Consider the following 22,753-nt stretch of genomic DNA (forward strand, 5'->3'; position numbering starts at 1 on the left):
CATTCTCATCCTGTCACATAATATGATAATTATGAAGATGAGACACGCAAGCTCACTGTAACAGCCCGGCTAACCAACGTGCCTATTTAGTGGCCATATTGGGGAGGTTGACGTTCCCATTGTTTAGCTTTTTCTTCAATAATAATAATAATAATAATAACAGATTAAACCTATTGCGCTTTTCAAGACACTCAAAGACGCTTTACACTGATTATATAACAATAACATTAAGGTGGGTAAACAGGAAGCACAGGTGCTGGTGTCAGCGATGCTGTCCACCGCGGTGGATGCAGAAAAGTCACGCCGGGTGGCGAGAGCCAAGCTGGATGTCAGGGGACGCGGAAGGATGGTCGCTAGCTGACCTCGATGCACGCAAGTTCACGAGTCGCAACCGAAGCGGGTGTTCGAGAGCTTTCTGAGAGAGTGATAGGTAGGTCATAATTTAGCCTTTTTGTTTTTGTAAATAAATAATCTCCCCACCTTTCCTAGTTTACAATACATGACAACAACAACGCATAGTCCTTCGGTGAATGTGTTGAGTGAACGTGAGCCTAGAGGATGGATGATTAACTGAATAAGAAAGCATTTGAATGACTATGTGAAAAAGAACTGAACGTGAACGGATGTTTTTGATGAACAGTTCTGAATGATTCAGTATCCTCAAACACTCATCACTATCGGTAACATAGTACCATGCTTAATTACCACACAACTACATCACTATTAAATACACTGTCTTCTTTTTCATTAACCAATGATCAGGGGAGATCGCGAACGCAGTCAAGATTCCCACATTTGGGGAATTCGCAGGAGTCAGCACAACCGGAGTGCAATGGCTGAGCCTCATCCTGGGTGAACCACTTTCTTGATCATGGTGTCTCACCTGCCAGTTAAGTATGAGCTGTACATGGCGCGAGCACACAAGTCATTCACGCGCACGCTATGTCAAGCGACGGTGTCATCATGAGCATGTGAACAACCATACACACAACGGGCAAGCCGGAACATACGCTAGTTGATACGCTACTGTGTGTTAATACATGAACAAATATGCTTCCTATTTGAGAATTTCAGTTTAAATTGAGACAGTAAATGGATACCCATAATGCACAGCGCCATCGAGAGACGATGAAATAAGTTGAAAGGGAGCTCATTAACACCCAGAAACATAAACCTCCCTCCATCCATCCATTGTCTTTACCGCTTCTCCTCACGAGGGTCGCGGGGTGCTGGAGCCTATCCCAGCTATCTTCGGGCGGGAGGCGGGGTACACCCTGAACCGGTCGGCAGCCAATTGTAGGGCATATAGAAACAAACAACCATTCGCTCTCACATTCAAACCTACTGGCAATTTAGAGTCCACCCATTCGGGTTGAAGAGAAATGATTGGACAAATAAAAAAAAATCAAAAGTAAACATAATTACAAGTTGTTCTTGACGAAAATAATGCATTCGTCTCGTCGATTGTCAGACACAAAAAAGACTTCCGGTTCCAACAGTTGGCTGCGAATCTCAAATTGCAACTGCCACCTACTCAGAGCTATTGCACATGACAACCTTGGCGACGTTTTAGACAAAAAGCATTCATTCTACTTCCAATGGGCTCACCAACTGTGGGAGGGGCTATAGGGGTTGGGTGCAGTGCGAGCTGGGTAGGGACCTTGGCGTTCCAACCCCCGGCTAGAGAAGCTGGCTCTTGGGTACGTGGAATGTCACTTCTCTGGCAGGGAAGAAGCCCAAGCTGGTGTGTGAGGTCGAGAAGTTCCGACTAAATCTCGTCGGACTCGCCTCCACACGCAGCTTGGGCTCTGGTACCAGTCCTCTCGAGAGGGGTTGGAATCTCTTCCACTCTGGAGTTGCCCACGGTGAGAGGCGCCGAGCCGGGCGGCAATAAGTATACCCACGGCGCCTGTACGTTGGGGTTCACCCAGGTAGCCTGCCTCCGCCTTCGGGTGGGGGGACGGGTCCTGACTGTTGTTTGCGCCTATGCACAAAACAGGAGTTCAGAGTCCCCACCCTTTTTGGAGTCCTTGGAGGGGCTGCTGGAGAGCGCTCCCGCTGGGGATTCCATCCTTCTGCTGGGGGACTTCAATGCTCACATGGACAATGACAGTGAGACCTGGAAGGGCGTGATTGGGAGGAATGTCTCCCCCGATCAGAACCCGAGCGGTGTTCAGTTATTGGACTTCTGTGCTCATCACGGATTGTCCATAACGAACACCATGTTCAACCATAAGGGTATCCATCATAAGGGGCGGAGCTGTCAACTGATCACCACCTGGTGGTGAGTTGGTTCCGATGGTGGGGAAAGATACCGGCCCGACGTGGCAGGCCCAAACGTATTGTGGTCTGCTGGGAATGTCTGGCAGAATCCCCTGTCAGAAGGAGTTTCAATTCTTACCTCCGACAGAACTTTGCGTCAGCCACACAGTTCTGTGGGCCCGGGTTCGATCCCCGGCACCGCCTGTGTGGAGTTTGCATGTTCTCCCCGTGCCTGCGTGGGTTTTGTCCGGGCACTCCGGTTTCCTCCCACATCCCAAAAACATGCATTAATTGGTGACTCTAATTTGCCCGTAGGTGTGACTGTGAGTGTGAATGGTTGTTTGTATGAGCCCTGCAATTGGCTGGCAACCAGTTCAGGGTGTACTCCGCCTCCTGCCCGATGACAGCTTGGATAGGCTCCAGCACGCCCGCGACCCTAGTGAGGAGAAGTGGCTCAGAAAATGGATGGATGGACGTGTGTCTCGTTTTCTATGATAAAACGTATTAGAAACAAATTGTTTTATGTATCGAGTGAAGATACACTCCAGAGTTTAAAGTATAGTTTCTTTTCATGAAGCAAGTGTCTTTTTTTAATTGCACAAACAGGTGGACTCAAGGTCCCTGAACTGTAAAACATGACAGAGATGAAAGTGTAGTTTGACCTTCATCATATCTTCCTCCCTTGGCGGAAATGTACATTACAGAAGTGTAACCTTCACTCAAAAAAAATGACTCATTGGATGAACACAAATACATTTTGGGCAGGTTTTCCATCAATTTTATTTGTGTAACGCCAACTCAAATTTAGTAGTTCCGTGTAATGTGATATAATTGAGTCAGCCAAACCCATTTTCATCAAATACAGACAAAGTAAAATAAGTACACTCAGTCCTCAAATGACTATAAAATACTCCTATAAATGACTTTTTGCACTTACCCCATGTGGCTGCGATGGCCGAGTGGTTAAGGCGTTGGACTTGAAATCCAATGGGATCTTCCCGCGCAGGTTCGAACCCTGCTCGCAGCGAGTCTTGTTCATGTGCAAAATAGCTCAATAGTTTGTGTCACTGACTAAAGTTCTGGTGACTCGGGCTCGGTTCTTCCTTTAGCCTGGAGGTGGGGCTCGAAGGCGAGCGGCTGTTGACCGGGCCAGGCACAGCCCGGGAGGGGTTTTCTCCGGACACTCTGGTTTCCTCCCACATCCCAAAAACATGCGTGGTAGGTTGATTGAAGACTCTAAATTGCCCGGTGAATGTGAGTGCAAATGGTTGTTTGTTTCTATGTGCCCTGCGATTGGCTGGGGACCGGTTCAGGGTGTACCCCGCATCCCGCCCGAAGATAGCTGGGATAGGCTCCAGCAGCCCGCGACCTTAGTGAGGATAAGCGGTAAAGAAAATGGATGGATGGTTAGCCTCTTTGTGTGTTTCCTTCTAGATCCTTTGTATATGTCACAAAAAATACTATAAAATTCCACTCTTGGTTGTATTTTGTGTGTTCTGGGTTTAAGTAAGCCTCTGTCATCGAGAACTCAAAATTTCATAAAGTGTGGCAACCTTCAGATTACGAGACTGATAAAAAGGTTTCTCGTCATTTTTCCTACATTTTATACATAAAAAGTGACGTGGTGCCCTTTTCGAGACATTGGTTTGATTTTAACAATGAAACTTAAAATTACGGTAAACCAGAAGTAACGCAAGCGTCGCTTCCAGCTTATTCTTACCTCCTAAATTAATTGAAAAAATATATTTTTTTATGCATCTGAGTGTCAACATTTTTATTTGACCAATATACGCTAGTTGCAACATCTGTTGTTTGCCTCATAAGGAGAGGAACTTTCTGGCACATTCGACACCACCCCATACTCAGTATAAAGTAGATCGCGCTTCTTTGTTGAGACAGGTACATAATCGCGCCACTCGTGAAAATATCTGGCTCCAACGCGGTGTGACTTCTTGCCAATAAACAAGTCCATTTGGACAACTGTCAGCTTTTGCTTTGCCATTTGAGACAAAGCAGACAGTTCAGCGGACTCATAACTTCACACAGGCTGCTTTCCAAGTAAATTCTCATGCATTCTAGGGTAGAACTCTCCCCTTTACACTAGTTACAGGCAATAGTTTGAATCCCAAAGCTTTGGTTCGACTTTCATACACATTTGCAGTTTTTATCGCTTAAAAATCCTTCCCAACGCCTGCTGTACATTTTTTTAATTTTCACTCATAACTTCACACAGGCTGCTTTCCAAGTAAATTCGTATGCATTCTAGGATAGAACGCTCCCCTTTACACCTGATACAGGCAGTGGTTTGAATCCCAAAACTTTGGTTGGGCTTTTACACACGTTTGCAGTTTTTATCGCTTAAAAATGCTTCCCAGTGCCTGCTGTACACGTTTTTCCTGTTCAGTCATAAATTCACACAGGCTGCTTTCCAAGACAATTCTGGGACTTTCTAGGCTAGCACCCACCCTTTTACACTAGTTACAGGCAGTGGTTTGAATCCCAAAACTTTGGTTGGGCTTTTACACACATTTGCTGTTTTTATCGCTGAAAAATGCTTCCCAGGGCCTGCTGTCCCCATTTTTTCATTTCAGTAATAACTTGACACAGGTTGCTTTCCAAGCCAATTCTGGGGCTTTATCGGCTCGAACTCTCCCTTTACGCTAGTTACAGGCAGTGGTTTGAATCCCAAAACTTTGCTTGGACTTTTACACATATTTGCAGTTTTTATTGCTTAAAAATGATTCCAAGCGCCTGCTGTACACATTTAATTTTTTTAGTGATAACTTCACCAGTTTGGCTTCTAAGCCAATACTGGGACTTTCTATGTTAGAAATTGCCCCCTTACAATAGTTCGACCCCTCCTTGAGCCGTCACCTTATCGTTTTGGACGGGTTTGTGTGTCCCAATGATCCTAGGAGCTAAGTTGTTTGGAGCTTTATGCCCCTGGCAGGGTCACCCATGGCTAACAGGTCCTAGGTGAGGGACCACACAAAACACGACTCCAAAAACCCCAATGACAAATACAATGAATGGATTCAGGTTTCCCTTGCCCGGACGCGGGTCACCGGGGCTACCCTCTGGACCCAGGCCTGGAGGTGGGGCTCAAAGGCGAGCGCCTGATGGCCGGGCCTGCACCCATGGGGCCCGGCTGGGCACAGCCCGAAAGGGTAACGTGGGTCCCCCTTCCCATGGGCTCACCACCTGTGGGAGGGGCCATAGGGGTCGGGTGTCGTGCGAGCTGGGCGATGGCCAAAGGCGGGGACCTTGGCGATCCGATCCACGGCTACAGAAGCTGGCTCTAGGGACGGGGAATGTCACCTCTCTGGAAGGGAAGGAGCCCAAGCTGGTGTGTGAGGTCGAGAAGTTCCTACGAGATATTGTGGACTCGCCTCCATGCACAGCTTGGGCTCTGGTACCAGTCCTCTCGAGAGGGGTTGGACTCTCTTCCACTCTGGAGTTGCCCACGGTGACAGGCGCCAAGCAGGTGTGGGTATACTTATTGCTCCCTGGCTCGGCGCCTGTACGTTGGGGTTCACCCCGGTGGACGAGAGGGTAGCCTCCCTCTGCCTTCGGGTGGGGGGATGGGTCCTGACTGTTGTTTGTGCCTATGCACCAAACAGCAGTTCAGAGTACCCACCCTTTTTGGAGTCCTTGGAGGGGGTGCTGGAGAGCGCTCCTGCTGGGGACGGCCCCCCCGATCAGAACCCGAGCGGTATTCTGTTATTGGACTTCTGTGCTCATCACGGATTGTCCATAACGAACACCACGTTCAAGCATTAGGGTGTCCACATGTGCACTTGGCACCAGGACACCCGAGGTCGCAGTTCTATGATCGACTTTGTGGTTGTGTCATCGGACTTGCGGCCGCATGTCTTGGACACTCGGGTAAGGAGAGGGGCGGAGCTGTCAACTGATCACCACCTGGTGGTGAGTTGGCTCTGATGGTGGGGGAAGATGCCGGTCCAACGTGGCAGGCCCAAACGTATTGTGAGGGTCTGCTGGGAAGGTCTGGCGGAATCCCCTGTCAGAAGGAGTTTCAACTCCCACCTCCGACAGAACTTTGCTCATGTTCCGGGGGAGGCGGGGAACATCGAGTCCGAGTGGACCATGTTCCGCGCCTCCATTGCTGAGGCGGCCGACCGGAGCTGTGGCAGTAAGGTGGTTGGTACCTGTCTTGGCGGAAATCCCTGAACCCGTTGGTGGACACCAACGGTGAGGGATGCCGTCAAGCTGAAGAAGGAGTCCTATCGGGCCTTTTTGGCCTGTGGGACTCCTGAGGCAGCTGATGGGTACTGGCTGGCCAAGCGGAATGCAACTTTGGTGGTCACTGAAGCAAAAACTCGGGCATGGGAGGAGTTCGGTGAGGCCATGGAGAAAGACTTCCGGACGGCTTCGAGGAAATTCTGGTCCACCATCCGGCGTCTCAGGAGGGGGAAGCAGTGCACCATCAACACTGTGTATAGTGGGGATGGGGCGCTGCTGACCTCGACTCGAGACGTGAGCCGGTGGGGAGAATACTTCGAAGACCTCCTCAATTCCACCGACACGCCTTCCCTTGAGGAAGCAGAGTCTGGGTTCTCTGAGGCGGGCTCTCCTATCTCTGGGGTTGAGGTCACCAAGGTGGTTAAAAAGCTCCTCGGTGACAAGGCCCCGGGGATGGATGAGATTCACCCGGAGTTCCTCAAGGCTCTGGATGTTGTAGGGCTGTCCTGCTTGACACGCCTCTGCAACATCGCGTGGACATCGGGGACAGTGTCTCTGGATTTGCAGACTGGGGTGGTGGTCCCCCTTTTTAAGAAGGGGGACCGGAGGGTGTGTTCAACTACAGCCTCCATGGTAAGGTCTATTCAGGGGTGCTGGAGAGGAGAGTCTGTCGGGAAGTTGAATCTCAGATTCAGGAGGAGGAGTGTGCTTTTCGTCCTGGCCGTGGAACAGTGAACCAGCTCTACACCCTCAGCAGGGTCCTCGAGGGTGCATGGGAGTTCACCCAACCAGTTTACATATGTTTTGTGGACTCGGAGAAGGCGTTCGACCGTTTCCCTCGGGGAGTCCTGTGGAGGGTGCTTCGGGAGTATGGGGTACCGAACCCCCTGATATGAGCTGTTCGGTCCCTGTTCGACCGGAATCAGAGTTTGGTCCGCATATCCGGCAGTAAGTCGGACTTTTTCCCGGTGAGGGTTGGACTCCGCCAAGGCTGCCCTTTGTCACCGATTCTGTTCATAACTTCGATGGACACAATTTCAAGGCGCAGCCGAGGCGTAGAGGGGGTCCGATTTGGTGGCCTCAGTATTGCATCTCTGCTTTTTGCAGATGATGTGGTTCTGTTGGCTTCATCAAATTTTCATAGTATCTAGAGATTTAATACTCAGTAGATAATCGCTTCCACTACTCTGTGACTTCTCTTACGTCGTGCATCTACGTCATAGGAACGCAAAGCAATTTATATTGCGCATTTCATACACAAGGTAACTCAATGTGCTTTACATGAGTGAAAACATTTCAAAACAAAGGAACAAAACAGCTTATAAACATTTAAAACAAAGGGGAAAATGAAAATACAACTAAAACTGCGTACAGTGCAAGAAATATCATTTAAAAGAGGAAATGCTCTAAAAAGCATAAGAAAAAAAAGAAGAGTTTTTAACAAAACTTAAAAACATGCACACTTGGCATTAGCATTTCATTCATGTATTCAGGACCGAAACCATTTTGTGATTTATAGACCAGTAACAGAACTGTAAAATCTATTCTACATCCGACTGGGAGCCAGTATAAAGACTTTAGAATTGGAGTAATATGCTAAGGCTAATATGATAATTATGAAGACAAGACACGGAAGCTCGCTGGAACAGCCCGGCGAACCAACGTGCCTACTTAGTGGCCATATTGGGGAGGTTGACGTTCCCATTGTTTAGCTTTTTCTTCAATAATAATAATAGCAATAATAATAATAACAGATTAAACCTATTGCGCTTTTCAAGACTCTCAAAGACGCTTTACACTGATTAGATAACAATAACATTAAGGTGGGTAAACAGGAAGTACAGGTGCTGGTGTCAGCGATGCGGTCCACCGCGGTGGATGCAGAAAAGTCACGCCGGGTGGTGAGAGCCTCGCTGGACGTCAGGGGACGCGCAAGGATGGTCGCTAGCTGAGCTCGATGCACGCATGTTCACGAGTCACGACCGAAGCGGGTGTTCGAGAGCTTGCTGAGAGAGAGATAGGTAGGTCATAATTTAGCGTTTTTGTAAATAAATAATCTCCCCGCCTTTGCTAGTTTACAATACATGACGACAACAACGCATAGTCCTTCGGTGAATGTATTGGGTGAACATGAGCTTCGGGGATGGATCATTAACTGAATAAGAAAGCACTTGAATGACTATGTGAAAAAGAACTGAACGTGAACGAATGTTTTTGATGAACAGTTTTGAATGATTCAGTACACTCAAACACTCATCACTATCAGTAACATTGTACCACGCTAAATTACCACACAACTATATCACTATTACACCCACTATCTTCATTTTCATTAACCAATTATCAGGAGAGAGCGCAAACGCAGTCCCCCACTACCAGAAATTATGCAGTCAAGATTCCCACATTTGGGGAATTCACAGGGGTCAGCACAACCAGAGTGCAATAGCTGAGCCTCACCCTGGGTGAACCACCTTCTTGATCATGGTATCTCCCCTGCCAGGTAAGTATGAGTTTGACTCGGTGCGAGCACGCAAGTCATTCACGCGAACGCTATGTCAAGCGACGGTGTCGTCATGAGCATGTGACCAACCATACATATAAGGGGCAAGCCGGAACATACGCTAGATGAAACGCTACTGTGTGCTAATACATGAAGAAATATGCTACTTATTTGAGAATTTTAGTTTAAATTGAGACAGTAAATGGATACCCATAATGTACAACGGCATCGAGACACGATAAAATAATTTGAAAGTGGGGTCATTCACACCCAGAAACATAGAAACCACCCATTCGGGGTACAACCTGGGGGTACAGGAAATGGTTACATCATGCACAGCGGCATCGAGAGACAATCAAATAAGTTGAAAGTGAGGTCATTCACACCCAGAAACAAATAAACCACCCATTTGGGTTTAAGAGAGACCAATGATTTGACTAATTAAAGAAAATCGAATGTAAACATAATTGGAAGTAGTGCTTGACGAAATAACGCATTCGTCTTATCCAGCCATCCATTTTCTGAGCCGCTTCTCCTCACTAGGGTCACGGGCGTGCTGGAGCCTATCCCAGCTATCTTCGGACGGGAGGCGGGGTACACCCTGAACCGGTCGACAGCTAATCGCAGGGCACAGACAAACAAACAACCATTCACACTGACATTCACACCTACGGGCAATTTAGAGTCGTCAGTTAACCGAGCATGCATGTTTTTGGGATGTGGGAGGAAACCGGAGTGCCCGGGGAAAACCCACGCAGGCACGGGGAGAACATGCAAACTCCACACAGGCGGGGCATCCGTCTCGAAGGACCAATTTAATCAGAATCAGAATCATTATTTGCCAAGTATGTCCAAAACACACGAGGAATTTCTCTCCGGTAGTTGGAGCCGCTCTAGTACAACAGACAGTCAATTTACAGAACACTTTGGAGACATAAAGACATTGACAAAAAACAATTGTGCAAAAAGATGCAGATTCCTCTAGCACTTAGAGCAGTTCGAATGACTAATATTGCAATAGTCCGGTGCAATGACCATTGTGCAAAGGGCGCTGAGACTTCCAGGAGTGTTTGCGGTTTAAAGTGACGAGTAGTGCGATCATCTGGGACAATGATGGTTGTGCAAATGTTACAGATACTCCTCAATCAGTGTGCAAATGGAGCAGATGCTACTCTGGCATGAGTGGCCAGTATATGCAAATAGTGCAGCATGGCGAGACAACTCCAGTGAGTGCACGAGTAATACATAATTGGCCCCACAGAAATGTGACAACGAACTCAAGTCAAAAAATTTCCAGCTTGTTGGATTGGAATTATTGGTTAGGTGTTTAAGAAGTTGATCGCAAGAGGGAAGAAGCTGTTGGAATGTCTACTAGTTCTAGTTTACGTTGATCGGTAGCGCCTACCTGAGGGAAGGAGCTGGAAGAGCTGGTGACCGGGGTGCAGACGGTCCGAGAGGATTTTGCACGCCCTTGTCTTAGTTCTGGCAGCGTGCAAGTCCTCAATGGTGGGTAGGGGGGTACCGACAATCCTTTCAGCAGTTTTGATTGTCCGTTGCAGTCGGAGTTTGTCCTTTTTTGTAGCAGCACCAAACCAGACTGTGATGGAAGAACACAGGACTGATTCGATGACCGCTGTGTAGAACTGTCACAGCAGCTCCGGTGGCAGGCCGTGCTTTCTCAGAAGCCGCAGGAAGTACATCCTCTGCTGGGCCTTTTTGAGGATGGAGTTGATGTTGGTCGCCAACTTCAGGTCCTGAGAGATTGTAATTCCCAGGAACTTGAAGGTTTCGACGGTTGACACAAGGCAGCTGGACAACGTGAGGGGCAGCTGTAGCGAAGGATGCCTCTTGAAGTCCACGATCATCTCTACAATCTTGAGCGTGTTCAGCTCCAGGTTGTGTCGGCCGCACCACAGCTCCAGCCGCTCCGCTTCCTGTCGATATGCAGACTCGTCACCGTCCTTGATGAGGCAGATGGCTGTGGTGTCATCTGCAAACTTCAGGAGTTTGACAGTCGGGTGCGCTGAGCTGCAGTCGTTCGTGTAGAGAGAGAAGAGCAGCGTAGAGAGGACACAACCTTGGGCCGCCCCAGTGCTGATGCTGCGTGTGGATGAGGTGGCCTCCCCCAGCCTCACCTGCTGTGTCCTACCCGTCAGAAAGCTATAAATCCAGTGGCAGATGGCAGGTGAGACGCTGAGCTGGAGAAGCTTGGATGAAAGGAGTTCAGGGATGATGGTGTTGAATGCTGAGCTGAAGTCCACGAACAGGATCCTCGCGTAGGTCCCTGCACTGTCGAGGTGTTCTAGGATGAAGTGCAGTCCCATGTTGACTGCATCATCCGCAGACCTGTTTGCTTGGTAGGCAAACTGCAGGGGGTCCAGCAGGGGACCTGTGACACTCGTGAAACTGTCCTTTTCAAATCTGCAGTCGATGTCATGGGTGGGTGTTCCGCTTTTTGTCTTCCCCCTGTTTCACACACACCTGCTCCTGTGAGCATCTTCACCTCCTGTGCCTCGTTCACCCTAATTACCCCTTGTATTTAACCTCGTGTCTCATTCCCTCTCGTTGCCAGTTCGTTGTACCTTGTCGTCGCGTTCCAGCATTCCTTGTTTCCACGTCACAGACTCACAGTAAGACTTGACCCCGTTCCGATTATTGACCTCGCCTCTTTGCCTCATGTTTTTGGATACTGTTGCCTTTCTTGGATTGCCTGCCTGTGTACCGACCTATGCCCGTATGTTAAACCTCTCTTTTTGGAAACTATCCATTTGTTTTGGAGTCGTGCATTTTTGGGTCCTATCCTCTGTTCCGTTCATGACAGAATGAACTGGCCATAACATGGACCCAGCAGACTCAGACCCGGTGCGCAAAGCCCTTCAAGCGCAGGGTCAACGCCTCTCGAAGCAGGAAGAGCAGCTTGCTTCTTGAGGGACTGTCAAGGCATCAGGACAATATGATGAGACAGGTGGCCTCGCAGTTTGAACTTCTTATGAAAATGATTCAAGAGAAGGAACCAGTTGGCACCACACCGATACCGCCACGGTACCAACATTTCCATGTGAAGCAGTCACCATGCAGCCACCTCCGCTGCTGTCTGCCCACAGCTCTCGACCGGAGAGGTTCTCTGGAGATTCTGGGAACATTAAGCCGTTCATCACGCAGTGCGAACTCCACTTTGAGCTGCAGGCAGCTGCCTTCCCCACCTAGCAGGCAAAAATCACTTTCGTCAATTCCCACCTGACTGGTCGTGCGGAGGCGTGGGCTACTGCTGAATGGAGCCGCAATTCCGCCGCGTGTCATTCATGGGCTTTTTTCGTAAAGACTATGGAGCAAATTTTTCAATTTTCCACACCAGATCGGGAGGAAGCTCGCACCCTTGTCACCTTACAACAAGGCAAGCGCAGGGTGTCAGATTACGCGATTGAGTTTCGCATTCTAGCAGCTGAGAGTCATTGGAATCATCGGGCGCTACTCGATGCCTTTTTTCAAGGACTATCCCCCGTCGTCAAGGATCATTTAGTCCCGCTAGACCTGCCGACCGACTTGGACACTAATCGCTCTCGCCGTAAAAATCGGCGGAGGGCTGCGTCACGGCGCACTTGGAGGACGAGCCTCGGTGACCAACCAAACCAAGGCAGATCCCCTGTTTCCGGTCTCAACCCACTGGCTAGCGTCCCCACGGATGAACCCATGCAACTGGGCAGGTTCCGTCTCTCCCCTGAGGAATGTCAATGCCGACTGAGGGAAGGGCGGTGCTTCTACTGCGGTCAGTTGGGTCATTCCGTGAGCAACTGTCACGTCAAAGTTGCCGGTGCCGGTAGCAAGGGCACGGGAGAGGTGAGTCTGAATTTCATTAAGGAAGACCCTACACGGGTTCTTCCGAAAGAGACACTATGCTCTCCTGATCAAGAAATTCATACACATGTATTAATTGACTCTGGTTCTGACGCTAACTTACTTAGCTCCCTCCTCGTTAGACGTATGCACCTTAGAACCTTTCAAATAAAACGCCACCACAACACCTATGCTGCAGACGGCAGTTTTATGGGCAAGATCACTCACCGCACCCAAACACCCACATTGACATTTCCTGATTCTCACTCGGAACGCATTAGTTTTCATGTTTTTGACGCCATGAATCATGACCTTATTTTAGGGAATCCATGGTTGAAATTACATAACCCCCACATTGACTGGTCCTCTGGGTAGGTTATGTCATGGGGCAGCAATTGCGCCCGGAACTGTTTCAAGCCGCCATGTGATGTTCAGGGCCATGTTTCTCAGGACAATCCACAGACCCCATCTGGGGATCCTGATTTATCTCAAGTGCCCACCTGTTACCAGGATATTAAAGACGTTTTTTCCAAGTCCAAGGCCAAATCCCTTCCACCCCACAGATCTTATGACTGTGCTGTTGACTTGCTGCCTGGAACCATACCCCCACGAGGGAGGTTGTTCGCTCTTTCAGGGCCGGAACACAAGGCCATGAAGGAGTACGTGGAAGAATCACTGCCAGCCGGGATCATTCGCCCATCTTCATCCCCTGCGGGAGCAGGATTTTTCTTTGTGGACAAAAAGGACAAGACCCTGCGAACCTGTCTTGATTATCGGGGTCTCAACGAGATAACTGTAAAAAACAGGTACCCTCTTCCTCTCATCTCCACCGCCTTTGAGTTCCTGGAGGGAGCCAAGATTTTCACCAAACTGGACTTAAGAAATGCGTATCATCTAGTCAGGGTAAGGGAGGGGGATGAATGGAAAACAGCATTCAACACACCAACGGGACATTATGAGTATTTGGTAATGCCTTTTGGGCTTACTAACGCTCCAGCTGTTTTCCAAAACCTTGTCAATGATGTCCTGCGTGACATGTTGAATAGTTATGTTTTTGTCCATTTGGACGACATTTTGATATTCTCCCCGGATGAGGAGACTCACATGATTCATGTCCGCTCTGTATTGCAGCGGCTACTGCAGAATCAACTATATGTCAAGGCTAAGAAATGTGAGTTCCACAAGGCGTCCGTTTCTTTTCTGGGTTTCGTCCTGGCTCAAGCTGAAGTCAAAATGGACCCTTCCAAAGTCGATGCCGTTATTAATTGGCCTACTCCCACGTCACGCAAAGATGTACAAAGGTTCTTAGGGTTCAGAAACTTCTACAAAAAATTCATCAGACATTTCAGTTCAATATCCTCTCCTTTGCATGATCTTACCTCGCCACACAAACCTTTTGTATGGAACCCGCTTTGTCAGGCAGCTTTTCAAAAACTTAAATCGAGTTTTACCTCCGCTCCCATCCTTAATTTGCCAGATCTCAAACAGCAGTTTGTGGTAGAAGTCGATGGGTCTGATGGGAGCATTGCTCTCCCAGAAATCTCTCAAGGATGATAAATTACATTGTGCTTTTCTCTCCAAAAAACTGACCCCAGCTGAAAAAAATTATGACATTGGTGACCGTGAACTGCTGGCAGTCAAGGTGGCTTTGATGGAGTGGAGGCACTGGCTCGAGGGGGCACAGACTCCATTTTTAGTAAGGACAGATCACAAGAACCTTGAGTATATTAAAACTGCTAAAAGATTAAATGCGAGGCAGGCAAGATGGGCTCTGTTCTTCACTCGATTTAATTTCATGTTATCCTACCGACCTGGTTCTAAAAATGGTAAGCCAGATGCTTTGTCACGTATTTTCTTGGAAGAGAATTCTTTGTCCGACCCGAAGACTATTTTGCCCAAGTCATGTTTCATTTCCGCTTTTGTTTGGGACATTGAAACTGCGGTTAAAGGGGCTCTGAAAAACACTCTTAGCCCTGAAGATTGCCCTGAAAACAGGTGGTTCCGACCTTAAGGGGAAAAGTCATCCACTGGGCTCACACGAACCGAAGTGTATGTCACCCAGGCATTGCCAAGACGCAATCAGTGGTCGAACAGCGCTTTTGGTGGCCTAATGTTAGGAGGGATGTTATTGATTACGTCAATGCTTGCTAGGTATGTGCTGCTAACAAACCCTCTCGTCAACGTCCTTCTGGGGAGTTGCGACCTCTGCCAATACCACAACATCCTTGGTCAGACATTTCTGTAGACTTTGTGACATGATTACCGGCCTCGAAAGGTATGTCATGGGTGTGTGTTCCGGTTTTTGTCTTCCCCCTGTTTCACACACACCTACTCTTGTGAGCATCTTCACCACCTGTGCCTCGTTCACCCTAATTACCCCTTGTATTTAACCTCGTGTCTCATTCCCTCTCGTCGCCAGTTCGTTGTCCTTGATGGTTAGCAGGTCTCCCTTTGTGTAAGTGAGTCGTGTAAGGTCTCCAAAGACGGACGAAAAAACACAAAAACAAAAACAATACGAGAGAGCGCGCTACGGAGGCGACCACACTGGTAGGCGCCATCATGGTATTCAGAGCACAAGCTGTGCGTGGAGGCGAGTCCGACTATATCTAGTCGGAACTTCTCGACCTCACACACCAGCTCTGGCTCTTTCCCAGCCAGAGAGGTGACATTCCACGTCCCTAGAACCAGCCAGTGTCAAATAAATAACAGCGTCCTGCAGACATTTGCGGAGTGGAAGCCGTGGGTTGTGTCCTTGGGGCCATTCCTGCCACCCCCTGACCCTCCACATTGTACCTTGTTCTATGATAGAGAAGACGATTTGATTTCTCAACAAGAATTTTAAGAATAGAATTTTAAGAATACAAGAATAGTGGTGGGACGAGAGGGTGTTGCGGCAGTGGTTGACCTGAGATCGGATTTATTGCCTTGGTTAAAAATGCCATATTCTGCGCCTCACATTTCATTGGCACTTAAACGAGAAGGATTAAGAAATCTGCCGGCTAAACTCAATTGGACACATGATGAGAAAGAACTCTTCATACAAATTAAACAAGAATTCAGTCAAGCCATTTCTTTGGCACTTCCTAACTACAAACTACCGTTTTATTTGGACATCTCTAACAAAACTCATACTGCCACTGCAGTATTGTACCAAATAGTACAGGGTGAAAGAATGATACTACTACACACGAGTGTTTTGTTAGAACCAATAGTAGCACGTGCATCTGACTGCGAGAGGTATGCAGCAGCAGCTGCGGCTCTTACAGAAAGTGTGCACATGTGGTGCTTATGCATCCGCTATGCTACACACCACACACTCCACAACCGCTTTCATCAACTCACGCTTATTTACCTTTTCAAACAAGCGAAAAATGAAAATATTATCATTGTTACAACAACCGCATATTCAGTTTACACCCGCTTGGTAGGCAAACTGCAGGGGATCCAGCAGGGGACCTGTGACACTCTTGAGGTGGTCCAGCATGAGACGTTCAAAGGACTTCATGACCACAGATGTCAAAGCGACAGGCCTGTAGTCATTTATACCCGAGATCGCAGGTTTCTTGGGGACTGGAATGATGGTGGAGCGTTTGAAACAGGATGGAACTTCGCACATTTCCAGAGATCTATTGAAGATCTGAGTGAAGACTGGAGCGAGCTGGTCCACGCAGACTTTGAGGCAGGATGTGGACACATGGTCTGGGCCTGCCGCTTTGTTAATCTTTTGTTGTTTGAAGGTGCGTCTCACATCCTGTTCATGGATGGATAACGCAGAAGTCAGAGGTGTGATTGTGGTCGGGGGTGCGGCCGGGTGGGTGTGGGGTGTGAAACTGTCCTTTTCAAATCTGCAGTAGAAGGTATTCAAGTCGTTGGCAAGTGTGCTATTGTTCTCAGCTTGGGGGGATCGTCGCTTGTAATTAGTCAGCGATTGGAATGCATGCCAGACTGATTTAGAGTCGTTAGCGCTAAATTGTTTTTCCAACTTTGCTGCATAGTTCCTCTTTGCAATGTTAATTTCTTTCGTCAGCTGGTTTCTAGCTCGATTATACAGGGCCATGTGCCCGGTCTGATATGCATCCTCCTTAGCTTGGCGAAGATGCTTAAGTTTAGCAGTGAACCATGGCTTGTTGTTGTTGAATGTGTGAAATGATTTTGTTGGTACACACATATCTTCACAGAAACTGATATAGGATGTAACAGTGTCCGTATATTCATCCAGGCTGTCAGCTGAATTTTCAAAGACACTCCAGTCTGTGCAGTCTAAACAGCTTTGAAGTTCAATCTTTGCTTCATTGGTCCACTTTTTCACTGTTTTCACTGTAGGCTTCGCGCATTTAAGTTCTTGCCTGTACGTCGGTATTAAGTGAATTAAGCAGTGATCAGACGAGCCCAGGGCTGCACGAGGTACAGCACGGTATGCTTTTTTCTGCATAGTGTAGCAGTGGTCTAAAAGGTTATTTTCCCTAGTTGGACAGTTGATGTGCTGCTTGTATTTAGGGAGTTCGTGGCTTTTCTTAAAGTTTTGTTAGAGTTTAGCTTTGTTAAAGTCCCCGAGAATAATGAGGGATGAGTCCGGGTGTTTTTTTTTCCAATTTCGTTGACTTGTTCGGCGAGCGTTAGCAGTGCGGCATTCGTTTTAGCTTGAGGCGGAATGTAAACTCCAGCCAGGATGAATGATGCGAACTCATGCGGCGAGTAGAATGGCTTACAATTCAAAAACAGCGACTCCAAATGCGGGCTGCAGTGTGTGCTGAGCTGCTTCGACTCTGGCACTCTCTTTTGCTAGTGTAGTATATACCGGGTGTGAGCGTAGCTAGAATGTGAGGCGCCAGTAGGCGGGTGTGATTCCCAATATGGTCATGAGGAACGAACATCTTCCGGGTGCACCCAGGGAGGGCGTAAGTCCACGCCCAGAGAATTAAACCTTGATAAACTGAGATCCAGGGTTTTTCGGGGGCTTTTTTGTTGTTCTGGCTATGTAAGCAGCTGTTATGACACTAAGGCTTGTTCAATAAATCGAATTAGCCCAAACGCCAAGTGTCTCGAAGTCTTCATTCATTCCTGCCCAATGGAAGCCACAGTTCTCCCGGGTGACCTCTGACTCGGAACCACAGGCGAAAAAATATGCCTCAAAGTGGCGTCACAAACAGGATTCTTTGCTGCACTGCCGGGCGATGGCGCCGCGGGTCCGCTTCAGATTTAATGCCGGCAAGAAGGTGAGCGTTTCCTCACTGTTTGGATCTGGCGGCCACGCGGCGCTCGCGCGAGTGGCTTGCGTGCGGCATTGAAACGGCTGGTGTGGGTGTGCCTGTGTATCTGTGATGGTGGAGGTGGTTGAAGACTTTGTCTAAATGTTTTGTTCTTTTTTGTTTTTAGAAAACATGGAGGGGATGGCCCTGAGGGATGAATGAGACACAAGATGATGTCAAATGAGAGTTTCATAGTGAAACTAAGTGGTAAAAGTAGAATGCACGACTTGGGACGTGCGCTTGGCTTCTGAACGGACGCATTCACGCGAATGTCAGAGGTCACATACCCGCGTGATGTCAGTCAGGCCGTATATTAGCAAGGCACGTCACCATGTGAGTACGATAGCCCATAGTCTTTTGTTACCGATTGAACATAACCTGGCCAGGTTACCATTTAGCAGAAAGTGTGAAAGCGTGGTCTGAGAGAAGTGATGTCGGCGGTCTGTGTGAGGCCGCCAAAGCTCGCAGACTGCGGCTATTGGCAGTAAGTGGTCACACACGGCGCTCTGTGTGAAGATGAGGGGACATATCCATATGTAAGGCGGTGCTGACGTGGATTTATTCCTGTGTTGTGAATTTGAGGGTTCGACTCCTTGTCAGTATTCAGTTAGACTAATCTGAGGCCGGGCGTCATCAAGTGTGAGCAACTTAAATAACAGACCAGGTGAGCTCTATTTGGGAACAGAAGAGACTCGCATGAGATCTGGACTAAGTGTGAATGATACGAATATTCTGTGTGATACGACTTATTAATTGTGTACACAATATAAAGAAAACCCTAGAACTATAATAAATATAATTATATTAATATATATATATATATATATATATATATATATATATATATATATATATATATATATATAACGCGCGCTAAAGGGTACCCATTATTTTTATAACATATGTAAATAAGGTTTAGGTATTGTGTGGATACATAGGTAGGCACACGATATTCCAGAAGATAAATTAAAATAAGAGACAACGCGTGCCGGGCAAACGTGATCGCGTGAGGGTTGAGCCGTGACGTTCTACTTCCGGGTTAACGGAGCGGGCCAGCGTGCCCGGAGAAGCAGCCTAGAAACGGCACCGGATGTTTTTGTTGGCATAAAACGCTTCAATGTATGAATAAAGGAGGCTGTTGAATTTGTGGAGCCGCGGATGTGTTATGGGGCCTTTCCAAACCGGTTGGAGAGGTTTCGATGTAGGACACGGCGGGTCCGGCCCGCTTCGGCCTGCATAGACTACTAGACTATTTGATAAATTACCAAAGAATGTAATAGGTCTCTGTGCTCTGGTAACTTTGTTGTTACCGGTATCAATCAGCACATCACATGTCTGAACAAGAATTAACAGCTAGGTTATCCACTGTCATGCCAGAACATTGGCGACGTCAGAAAAGAGCAGGAGACTTGCAGAGCCAAAATGATCCAACATACATTGACGCTGTTGGTGTTCCCCATGGTGTTTTAAGTGAGTACAAATTTGAGGATCAAATAGCTGCAGGATTTGAGTCCTCGATCTGTTGGTGGTGCACAACCAACAAAAACGTAGACAGAATCAACTACATCCATTACAATGTGAAAAAATTGGGCAACTGTACACAGAGTGGGTTTGAAGCTGCACACGAACAGCTATCAGCCGCATCACTGATGGCATTGCAAAACAGGGTAGCTGTTGACATGTTGTTGGCTGAGAGGAGGAGTATGTGCTATGTTCAGGAGAGCAATGTTGCACATTCATTCCCAACAACATAGCTACGGATGGCAGTCTCACCAAGGCTATAGAGGGACTCCGAACCCTTAATGGTAAAATGAAGGAACACTCTGGTGTTGACACCTCCATGTGGAACTCCGGGATGAATGCCTTTGGAAAATACAAAGCCGTGGTGTCCTCAATTTTGGTATCAATCGCTGTTTTTACAGCACTTTTGACCTTGTGGATGTTGTTGTATTCCTTGTCTGCGTTCTCTCGTTAATAGATTGATAACAACAGCAATCTCACCCATGGAGAACCAGATGGCTCAAATGTATCCTTTACTTGGTCCTGACCCTGAAGATAATGATGATAATGACGTGTATTATGAGCTGCCTGATTTATTTCTAGATCCAGGTGACTATGAATTAGATTAGATTAACATTGCCTCTGAGTGTAAATGTATTTGTTTTCATAAAAATGATCCTCCAGTCGAAAATCTAATTGAAATGACTGATGTAAGGTGATGTGAGAATTTGAGTAAATATGTGATAAACAGGAGGGAAATGTCAGAATAAAAGTATATAAGTTATCTCATGTTTACTTAATCCTATTTCAAAGCATGCATTTAGCAGTATAATGTTGCTTGAGTATAATGTTGATTGTATCATGTAAATTGAAGTTGTCTGTGAGTCTGTTTACATGTTGCTGCGATGTGCTCCCCCAACTTTATAACAGCAACAACTGTGTAACTGAATTTAAAAGAATTTAAAACATTTTGTTCATTTTCAAAAAGGAAAATAGTACTCTACAATACTGTACGTAATAAAACAGTCATAACATTTAACAAACAGTTAGTGCATCATAATTTAATGCTTCAATTTATTGTGCCGCTTCTTCTGGTGTGCCCGCCTTGGCCACCGGGAGACAGTATAATATAATGATGCAACGAACAAAGTACAAATATACAAATACAAAAAATAGCATGCAAGGGAAGACATATTTGGGTGCAACTACATCCGACAGGTAGGGCTTGTCTCCTCCACTGTAACAGTCAAGGTAACTGAGAAAAATAATTTAAAAAAATATATAATAATAATACCCCGCCTTTCGCTCGAAGATAGCTGGGATAGGCTCCAGGACGCCCGCGATCCGAGTGAGGATAAGCGGAACGGAAGATGAATGAATGAATATCATAATAATTTAAAAAAAACAAGTACATAAATGAATAAGAAAAAAATAAAGAGAATGTCAAATAGAAAAATAATAAAACAACAACAACCTCGACAACAAAGAATACATGTCAAAAGTTTACCTTTACACTTACAAGATAGTCTTGTTATTGTCAGATGGCACAATACCCAGCCAAAAGAATCAAGTGTCTAGATTTAGCATGTTGAGGAAGGGTGCAAAGCTATCTACTTGATTTTTTCGTTCTGCTGCTATTTTTTCTAACGCAATATATTCTATGATGACATTAAGCCAGTGACTGATGTTAATAGCTTGTTTGTTTTTCCAGTTTAATCAAATTGTTTTCTTAGCGGTAGCTAACGCGAGGAGCCATGATTCTAAATATTTATGAGGAGGTCGATTATGCTTAAGTCACAAAGTACGCGCAATCTTGGGGAAAGTGGAATCCTGAAATTCAAAATATCAGTTTCTGTGTAACCGATGAACAAAAGCATTGAATTGGTGTGCATTACCATATAGCATGAAAATAGGTATCTGGGGTATTTTTGGTGCACTGCGTGCATATATTAGATAGAGAGAAGCCCATTTTATGCATAGTGTACGAGACTTTACGCTGATCTGACCGGTGTGATTGTTATCGGCCAATAATTAGCATTTTATCTGATCGGCTTTCATGTCATAATTCGCCGATCCGATCAATGACGTCATCGATCGGCTCAGCACAAGACATTGAACTCCACTTCTTCGTCCCGTATGAATCCAAAAACTTGTTTATTTTTAGCTTTATCACGTGTCTTGTGGCGTAGTACTCTATCTGACAGCCAATAAAGTTTTTTTCAATCTTGGCGGGGAAAAAACATGTCGTCGGTGTGGGACTATTTTGCGTTGTCTCAGACAAACAACACGCAAGTTATGAGCAGTCTGTGCACAACTGAAGTACGTCGTGGGGAACGTCATCTAAATGCTTCAACACAACAAATTTGATCGGGCACCTGAAGAATGTACACAAGGAGGAGCATGCCGCGTTCAAGAAACGCAGCGTGGGGGGAAAATACAAGCAGAAAAAAAAACCTCAACAACAAAGGAAAAGTCAAACGGACGCAAACTCTGGACAGCACCTGTCCATATAGCAGTAAGAGTAAGCATGTCATTCGCAGTATTTGTTAAAGTAATTTAATTACAGGCGGCACGGTGGCCGACTGGTTAGAGCGTCTACCTCACAGTTCTGAGGACTATGGTTCAATTGTGGTTATCTGCAACATTTGCACAATCAACATTGTCCCAAATTATCACACTACTCCCTTGAAGTCTGCGCCCTTTTGCACAATGGTCATTCCACCGGACAATTGGGATATTAGTCATTCGAACTGCTCTAAGTGCGAGAGGACACAATTGTCAAAAAATAAAATATATATTTTTTTTAAATGTACCGGCATTACCAGATAACTAGCAACCCTTTATTGCTCAGTGACTGTTTTTTTGTCAATGTCTTTATGTCCCAAAAGTGTTCTCTGTCAATTGACTGTCTGTTGTCATACCGGAGCGGCTCCAATTACCGGAGACAAATTCCTTGTGTTTCAGATCATTTCAGATAACTATGTGGCTTACGGCCATACTACCCTGAGAATGCCCAATCTCGTCTGATCTCAGAAGCTAAGCAGGAGTGGGCCTGGTTGGTACTTGGATGGGAGACCGCCTGGGAATACCAGGTGCTGTAAGCTTTTTCACTTTAGATTCTTGTGGAATCGTTTTTTTATCGGTGGTTGACCTAAATTATAATGCAGTCAGTCTTTCTCTCTCTTATGACTTAGTGACAATTCGT

General features: G+C 46.7%; 2 non-coding genes and 2 pseudogenes across 2 annotated transcripts; 2 read left to right on the forward strand and 2 right to left on the reverse strand.

Annotated features, from left to right (window-relative positions):
- Window positions 1-772: 772 nt before the first annotated feature.
- Window positions 773-898, reverse strand: LOC133398892 (U1 spliceosomal RNA; annotated as a pseudogene).
- Window positions 899-3,207: 2,309 nt separating this feature from the next.
- trnas-uga (transfer RNA serine (anticodon UGA)) lies at window positions 3,208-3,289 on the forward strand. The gene has a single exon. It is a non-coding gene; the product is annotated as a tRNA-Ser (tRNA).
- Window positions 3,290-8,809: 5,520 nt separating this feature from the next.
- LOC133398891 (U1 spliceosomal RNA) lies at window positions 8,810-8,973 on the reverse strand. The gene has a single exon (XR_009768110.1). It is a non-coding gene; the product is annotated as a U1 spliceosomal RNA (small nuclear RNA).
- A 13,560-nt stretch (window positions 8,974-22,533) lies between these two features.
- Window positions 22,534-22,652, forward strand: LOC133398890 (5S ribosomal RNA; annotated as a pseudogene).
- Window positions 22,653-22,753: the final 101 nt, after the last annotated feature.

The sequence above is a fragment of the Phycodurus eques genome, unplaced genomic scaffold (assembly GCF_024500275.1).
Source record: "Phycodurus eques isolate BA_2022a unplaced genomic scaffold, UOR_Pequ_1.1 contig_435, whole genome shotgun sequence".
NCBI lineage: Eukaryota > Metazoa > Chordata > Actinopteri > Syngnathiformes > Syngnathidae > Phycodurus > Phycodurus eques.